This window comes from Triticum aestivum, chromosome 2B, assembly GCF_018294505.1.
Source record: "Triticum aestivum cultivar Chinese Spring chromosome 2B, IWGSC CS RefSeq v2.1, whole genome shotgun sequence".
NCBI lineage: Eukaryota > Viridiplantae > Streptophyta > Magnoliopsida > Poales > Poaceae > Triticum > Triticum aestivum.
Window position 1 is genome coordinate 206,235,539 of NC_057798.1, and position 8,069 is coordinate 206,243,607.

The 8,069-nt window shown below is 43.2% G+C and overlaps 1 long non-coding RNA gene across 1 annotated transcript; it reads left to right on the forward strand.

Annotated features, from left to right (window-relative positions):
• Positions 1-4,417: 4,417 nt before the first annotated feature.
• LOC123044370 (uncharacterized) lies at positions 4,418-7,717 on the forward strand. The gene is made up of 3 exons (XR_006420024.1): positions 4,418-4,730; positions 4,814-4,981; positions 5,169-7,717. It is a non-coding gene; the product is annotated as an uncharacterized lncRNA (long non-coding RNA).
• Positions 7,718-8,069: the final 352 nt, after the last annotated feature.

Consider the following 8,069-nt stretch of genomic DNA (forward strand, 5'->3'; position numbering starts at 1 on the left):
AGCTACGTCGGTATTTCCCCAAAGAGGAAGGGAGGATGTAGCACAGCGGTGGTAGGTATTTCCCTTAGATATGAAACCAAGGTTATCGAACCAGTAGGAGAACCAAGCAACACAACGTAAACAACCCCTGCACACAAAGAACAACACCTCGCAACCCGACGTGTTAAATGGGTTGTCAATCCCTTTCGTGGTACGGCGCCTCAAGATAGGCAAAGGATGTGAGGTAAATTTGTAGATGGGATAAATAGATCGCGAAACAAATAAATTGTAGCAAGGTATTTTTATATTTTTTGATTTAATAGATCTGAAAATAAACACAAGGAAAAAGTAGATCGCAAGGCAAAAATATGAGAAAGAAGACCCGGGGGCCGTAGGTTTCACTAGTGGCTTCTCTCGAGAAAAGTAGCAAATGGTGGGTGAACAAATTACTGTTGGGAAATTCATAGAACTTCAAATAATCATGATGATATCCAGGCAATGATCATTACATAGGCATCACGTCCAAGATTAGTAGACCGACTCCTGCCTGCATCTACTACTATTACTCCACACATCGACCGCTATCCAGCATGCATCTAGTGTATTAAGTTCATGGGAAAATGGATTAATGCAATAAGAACGATGACATGATGTAGACAAGATCCGTTTATCTATTGCAGCAGATATGGATCCCGTCTTTTTATCCTTAGTAGCAATGATACATACGTGTCGGTTCCCTTTCTGTCACTGGGATCAAGCACCATAAGATCGAACCCACTACCGGGCACCTCTTCCCATTGCAAGATAATAGATCAAGTTGGCCAAACAAAACCCTAATATCGGAGAAGAAATACGAGGCTATAAGAGATCACGCATATAAGAGATCGAAGAGACTCAAATAACTTTCATGGATATAAAAGATATAACTGATCATAAACTCGAAGTTCATCAGATCCCAACAAACACACCGCCAAAAGACTTACATCATATGGATCTCCAATCTCCAAGAGACCATTGTATTGATAATCAAGAGAGAGAGAGAGAGAGAGAGAGAGAGAGAGAGGAAGCCATCTAGCTACTAACTACGGACCCGAAGGTCTACAAAGAACTACTCACGCATCATCGGAGAGGCACCAATGGAAGTGGTGAACCCCTCCGTGATGGTGTCTAGATTGGATCTCGTGGTTTTGGACTCTGCGACGACTGGATGAAAATTTCGTCGACTCCCCTAGGGTTTCAGGAATATTAAGGTATTCATAGAGCAAAGAGTCGGTCCAGGGGGCACCCGAGGTGGGCACAACCCACCAGGGCGCGCCTGGGCCTCCTGGCGCGCCCTGGAGGGTTGTCCCCTCCTAGGGACTCCTCTAGGTGCAACCAGGGCCCGTTGTGTTCCTTCTGGTCCATAAAAAATCATCGTAAATTGGCGTGACATTTGGACTCTGTCTGACAGTGATTTCCTGCAATGTAAAAAATATGCAGAAAACAATAACTGGCACTTGGCACTATGTCAATAGGTTAGTACCAAAAAATGATATAAAATGACTATATAATGATTATGAAACATCCAAGATTGATAATAAAACAGCATGGAATAATCAAAAATTATAGATACGTTGGAGACGTATAAGGTGGAAACCCTAGGGCCGATATTTCACGAAATGGAGAGGATCCTATGAAGAACACGAGGAGAAACACGAGGGGAAACAAGAGGAAACACTCAAATCAACGAGAACAATCACACATGTGCTAGATCCATGAACATAAAGAGTGATACAAGATCCAAACACAACAAAGGATGATACAAGAGGTGGTAGTTCTTCTCCGTGATGAGGTCTTGAGGGGTCTTCCCATTAGGGGTCTTGAATCCAGTTGCGGGATCTTCTCCGTAGAGGTCATGAACTCCGATGGAGAATATCAAGTGGATGAGCAAAGCTCTATCTCTCAAATGAGCTAATCCTTTGCTAACCCTAGAAAGAGGGAGGGGAAGGGGTTTATATAGTCTAAGGGGCGAAGGGGTACATGGGCCTCGGCCCTTTCACTGTGCGCAGACAGGCGGAGCCGGGCGTCCGAGCGTCAGGCCGGATGTCCGGGCCTTCACTAGGAGCCAGATGCCCGGGCAGGGGGGCCGGATGTCCGGGCTGGTAGGGTCGTTTCTGAGCTCTCTGGATAGACGTGGTCCGGATTCCCGGGCCAGGGGCCGGATGTCCGGCGGCTCACAAAGAGTCGGATGTCCGGGCTGACAGGGTCCAGCTTCGATGGTGTTCTATGAAGGGCGCAGGATTTCCGGGCCGGGCGCGGGATGTCCGGGGTCCTCGGGCCGGATGTCCGGGCCCTGTAGCATGGCGGGTGCTATTGTGTGGTCATCTTCAGGGGTCAGATGTCCGGGCCCTGGGAGCTGCTCTCGGTTCTTTCCGTCGTTCTTCTTCATCCTTGTACTTTGGGACTTGTCCGTCTTCACATGCATCTTCGAGAGGGTCTTATATGTACCTGATCATGCATAATATTATAGACTTAGGTAGTAGCCATCTCGAGTGGATCATATGGGATATCACTAAGGAAAGATGTCACCTCGGTCTTGAGAGCTCTAGCTCGTGCTCGTGTCATTGATCCTCTTGGCACTTGATGAGACGATGGTAGGTCCATGGGGATGACCATAGGATGCTCCGCATCACATGCTCTCCTCATGAAATTTTTGCGTAAGTTTTATAACAAGGATGATATACCCTGGGTAAACATCATTTGGGAATCATACTACTCGACTGCTTTGCTAGGGGATAAAATGATGGGATCATTTTGGGGGAAATGCCTGGTAAAACTCCTCCCCACCTTCAAACAGTTTGCTAGATACAAGGCTGATAGAGGAGATACTGCCTTATTTTGGACCGACTCTTGGTCGGATCAACCAGTCCACTCGAAGTACCCAGAGCTCTTTTCATTTTCCATCTCCAAAGACAGCACATTGCATCAGGTCACAATTACTCAAGAGATGGAAAATATATTTCACGGGCCCTTGTCCCTACAAGCCTACTAGCAATTCAATGCACTTCAAGCTTATATGTATGAAAGACAGATTCAGCAGAACTCAGATAGTTGGACCTATCCTTGGACCAAGAACAATTTCCATCCTAAGCTCATGTATAATATGTTGATAGGCAACAACTAGGCACATCAAATATTTTCACATATATGGAGCACTTCATGCAGACTAAGGCACAAAGTCTTTTTCATGCTGCTGCTACATGATAGAGTTAATACCAGGAATTTGCTACACCGCAAAACCATGTATCTTGACAGCTATGATTGTGCACTCTGTGCTGAAGGGACTAAGGAAACATCAATCCACCTCTTCTGGAACTTGAAGACTTCATTTTCCATTGCTGGGATCATATTACCCCTTTCAAGAAGAGAGGAATTTCAACATTTGATGAGATTCAGACTGCCTGTGTTGAATTGCCCAAAGGCATTGCCGTAGACATCATCATCATGGCATGTTGGGCTTCCTGGTCAGTCAGGAACGATAAGATTTTTGGTGCAGCACCTCCACATCGTCAAGGATGGAACCACTATATGAAAGAGGGCCTTTGGACAGTGCAACTCAACGCGCGGCTGCCTAGGCGCGTGTACATTGGTCATTGACCACGAGCTCTTACAGTGGAAAGGATTCATACAAATTAAAAAGTCATAAAATAAAAAAAACGGTTGGAAGTTGGAAAATTATTCACGGGTTTGAAAACTGTCCATGAAAGTTCGGGCATTGAAAAAATTCCGTGCATTTGGGAAAAAACTCACGCATTTCAAAAAGTTTGCATGTTCGAAAAATATTCGCAGACTTGAAAAGGTCGACGGATTTATACAAGATTATGAATTTGAAAAAATTCAGGATTTTCAAAAAGTTCATGCATTAAAATAAAATTCATGATTTTCTGAATCACATATTTAAAAAGCGTTTGTGAATTCTGAAAATATTACGAATTTTAAAATGTCCACGCATTTGAACGATTGCTCATAAAAAATATTAAAAAGATGAGGAAAAAATGCAAAGCAAAAAAAGGTAGGAAAACCCTACCTAAAAAAGTAAAGAAAAGACAAACCGGAAGCATCTAGTAGCTTCCTAAAACTGAAACCATAGAAGGTTATATGGGCCGGCCAAACACACAGGATACATGAGCGCTAAATAGGATATGCATTTACTACCACTATAAAAGCACATGAGAGCGGAGAACCAAATCATCATATCCATCGAAACCTGCAATCTGATGCTACATCCCTCCAACACAGTAAGCGTGTTTTATACTTTAATTACCCATTATGTCATTACATTAATTAATTACCCACCATGTCATTGGGTTAACGTCCTCAGGAACACCTCCCGTAAAAAAAAAACATAAGCCCTCCCGCGACCAGCCGACCACGCCCTTGGGCCAGTTTTGCCACCTCTTCCCCATATCCTCCCGGCTAGAAAACGCCCTCGACCTGTGCCTCCGCACCGCCGGACTGCCGCGCCCACGCTCCAGGCGCTCGGGCCGCCCCCTTCCCGCCCCGTCCACGCGCCGCCCGGGCCGCCCCGTCCACGGGACGCCGCGCCCACGCCGCGCCCAGCCAAGCCGCACGGGCTGCCGGCGCTCCCCGTGGACGCGCCAAACAGGCCGCCCCTGCCCCGCCCCGGCCCCCGCCCCGCCTCGTCCACGCGCCGCCCGGGCCGTCGCGCCCACCCGCCGCCCAGACACAGGCGCCGGACCTCCACGCTGCAGGTGCTTTATCACTGCCTGTGTGCAGTGACAATTTTTGGTTTAATTGTACAATGCCACTACCTTCTAATTTCTGCTGATGTCAGTTGTAGGCTTGCTTCATAATGGGATAGATGTACATAACCAGGCAGTGACAATTTTTGATTTAATTGTACAATACCCCAATGTGTTTGGTCTTTCTTGTCAAGATCCCGGCCATGAAAACTAGAAGGTACATGGATTCAGAATTGTGATGTTCTGCTGCCACACAGCTGGTATTCCACTTATCCTTCCTTCCATTTTTTACTTCCAAATTTGTGATGTTCATGGTACCATTTCAATGGTTGGTTGAAGTACTTAGGATATTCCGGCCATGATGAATTAAGAAAAATGTTTTTATGCTGAATCAATCAATTTTTTTTATTAAAATCCTTGCGGTGTTTTTGCTGGTCGGGAGAGTAGAAGAATGGCGTTGTGGGCCAAGCAAGAACGACAAATATGATAAGAGGGAAAGGATGCATGCAGGAGAGGAGAACAGGCTGCAACGGAAGGCAACTTGAGATGTAGCGGTGCACACCTCTTCCGTGATATTCAGGTTGGTGTAAGACTGCTGGCCTAAGATCCAAGCGACTACATATTTGGAGCTAGATCTAGATAGGATAATTTGGATTGATAAATATTCTGGAGTAGCAATATGCATGTTCATTGATGCCGCACACATCTCTCATCCTGTGCGGCCTGGATGTGGCTGCCGCCGTCAACATCCCAACTGTCATGGATACTATGTGTTGAATGACGTCAGCATCGTGTCGAGGACCGAGTCCGCATGGATGCCATATCCTAGACCACCAGGACAGTAGCTCGACACAGGCATTCTTATGGTAATGCTAATCTCGCCTCCACCTCCTCTGTTTACAGTCATTGTTCTAATATTGCCGGAGATAAAACATATTCTAACTATCCTTGCTGGTGACAGTTTGGTGGTGATATAGACCAAACTTTTATTTGATGTTATTTACTGTAATTATGATCATCTCAGCCGTAAGATATATAGAGATCAATCACAACAGATCTTAGAGTTAAAGTAAATTAGACCCTTTACTGAACCACAGGTTGCAGGTTTCATCATCAATAGTACTGCCATTTTGAACAATCTAGGACCTAGACTTGACATTGAATCTTTTATTCAAAATAAAGCATGCTTTGTTTTTGGAGTTTCATCCATTAGCTAATTGTAAAGCAAGTCATATATCCACTGCACTGGTGCTTGTTTTGCAGTCAATCTTATACATTAGGACTTTGTACTCGTTCACATACAACACCCTGGAAAAATATTCTTATGCTACTTTGCCTCATTTGACATTTCAGAAGTGTAGTTTTGGTCACGTATGTTGGAAATATATGCTTGTTGTGAGGTGATGGATCAGAATGGCAAAATCTGAAAGTGAGTGGTTATTTGCTCATGTATTGATCAAGTGATCTTGTTTGGACATGAAGGAGAAATATGGAGGGAGCTATTTTTTTCTATTAAAGCTTGTTTCATCTTGGAACTATTTTTGTAAATACTCCCTCCAATCCAAAATAAGTGTCATGGTTCTGAACTAAGGTTAGCTCAACATTAGTTCAAAACCGTGAAACTTATTATGGATCGGAGGGAGTACTATATTTGTGTGCGCGCACTTTATAATTCTCTATTCATGATATTTACATAGATCAGATTTGTTCCTTTATAGCATCTGCGGACTTTAATTATTTTGTCACTGATAAATATGGATAATGTCCAGGAACTTGCTGAGATTTCAAATGAGGTTGCAGGAATGAGAATGGAACTCTGATGTGGATGACATAACTCTTATATTTTATTTTTAGATGAAATTTATATATTTACTTATCTGAAGATATATTTGATTTCATTTTTGTTTGTTCAGACAAGGCATGTGCAAGTTTACTACGAGCGAGCAAGCCGTTAATTTTGCAATGAACACTTGTCACTGAGTTGCTTTCAAAGAGGATGTTCCGTAGGCAAACATGCATGCAATCAGCAATGCATGATTTTAATTAGTTTCCAATGTAGCATGTTTTTAGTATGATCCATACACATTCTTATTAGCTTGAGCATTAAATATGGGCATTTTTAATCGAAGTAGGTGCAAAAAAATGTCCAGACTGGGATTATTTCATTCTAGAAAGGAAAAGGTAAAAGGAAGAGTAATGGTGCCTCTCTCAGTACCACGGTTCATGACGAATCAGTGCCACTGTTGTGTTTGCTAATTTTGAACCGAACCAATGGTTTGGTACAACTTCTATTGTTTCATTTATAGGATATCAGTTTTCAAATCATAAGAATATTTCCTTACCTTTGTTTTTCATATATGCAGGTTGGTGATTTTTAAGTTGATGGGTTTCTGCTACAAATTAACTGAAGTAATTCCTATGTGTCTTGGTACTATGGTGTTGGCCACTGAACTTTCATGCAAATGAGGCACAAAATAGCTCACATCTATGCAGAGTATTGGAGATCCAGGCCCTTTGTTTTCGTTTGGAGGGACATATTCAACATGCCATGCATCACCAAATATTGCCCTGAGGGTTACCGGCAAGCAATACCAGTCTAGATGATAGGCCAACCGTATGCTTCATGAGGAAATTGTGAACCAATGGCGCAATAGTAAATATTAGCATGTTGTATCTCTCTTGAAGACAATATTTGGTGAGCTTGTTCCTCCAGTGAGCTTGTTCATCCTTGTGGACAATTGGACATGGCATATCTTAAATGACTTGTACATCAGGAGAAGGCAAAGAGATATGCCATGTCCATATGGCCACAAGGATGGCCATGTGAGAGTCTCTTCTTTTCCTCCAGTGAGCTTGTTCATCCTTGTGGACAATTGGACATGACATATCTCTTTGCCTTCTCCTGATGTACAAGTCATTTAAGATTATAATTGTTTTGTACTCATGTTACATCATATGAGATTAAGGATATAACAATGTGCTTTTCTTCTGCTGGCATATTTATGCTTCTAGATGCATTGATTTAACCAAAGGAGTCTTGTGTTTTTTATCCAGTTTTTCATCAGTTCGTTTGCAAATTTTTTGACTGCTACTACGAATTATCTTTTCAATACACGTGAATTTTCACGTGCAAGCTTACTAATACTATTTGGCGCATATTGGTGCTAGTTCAGCGTTTTCTAAAAATAAAGGAAAAACATAGTTCAGTGATGACCTATTCGACTTGCATAGGCTGGAGTGCATAGCCGAGATCAACCGATCATGATCGGATTTGCCTGATCGGCTGTTCTTCTCCACCCCTCAACTTGATGATGAAGCCTCGCGGATTTGAGAGTTCACGGTTCTGAA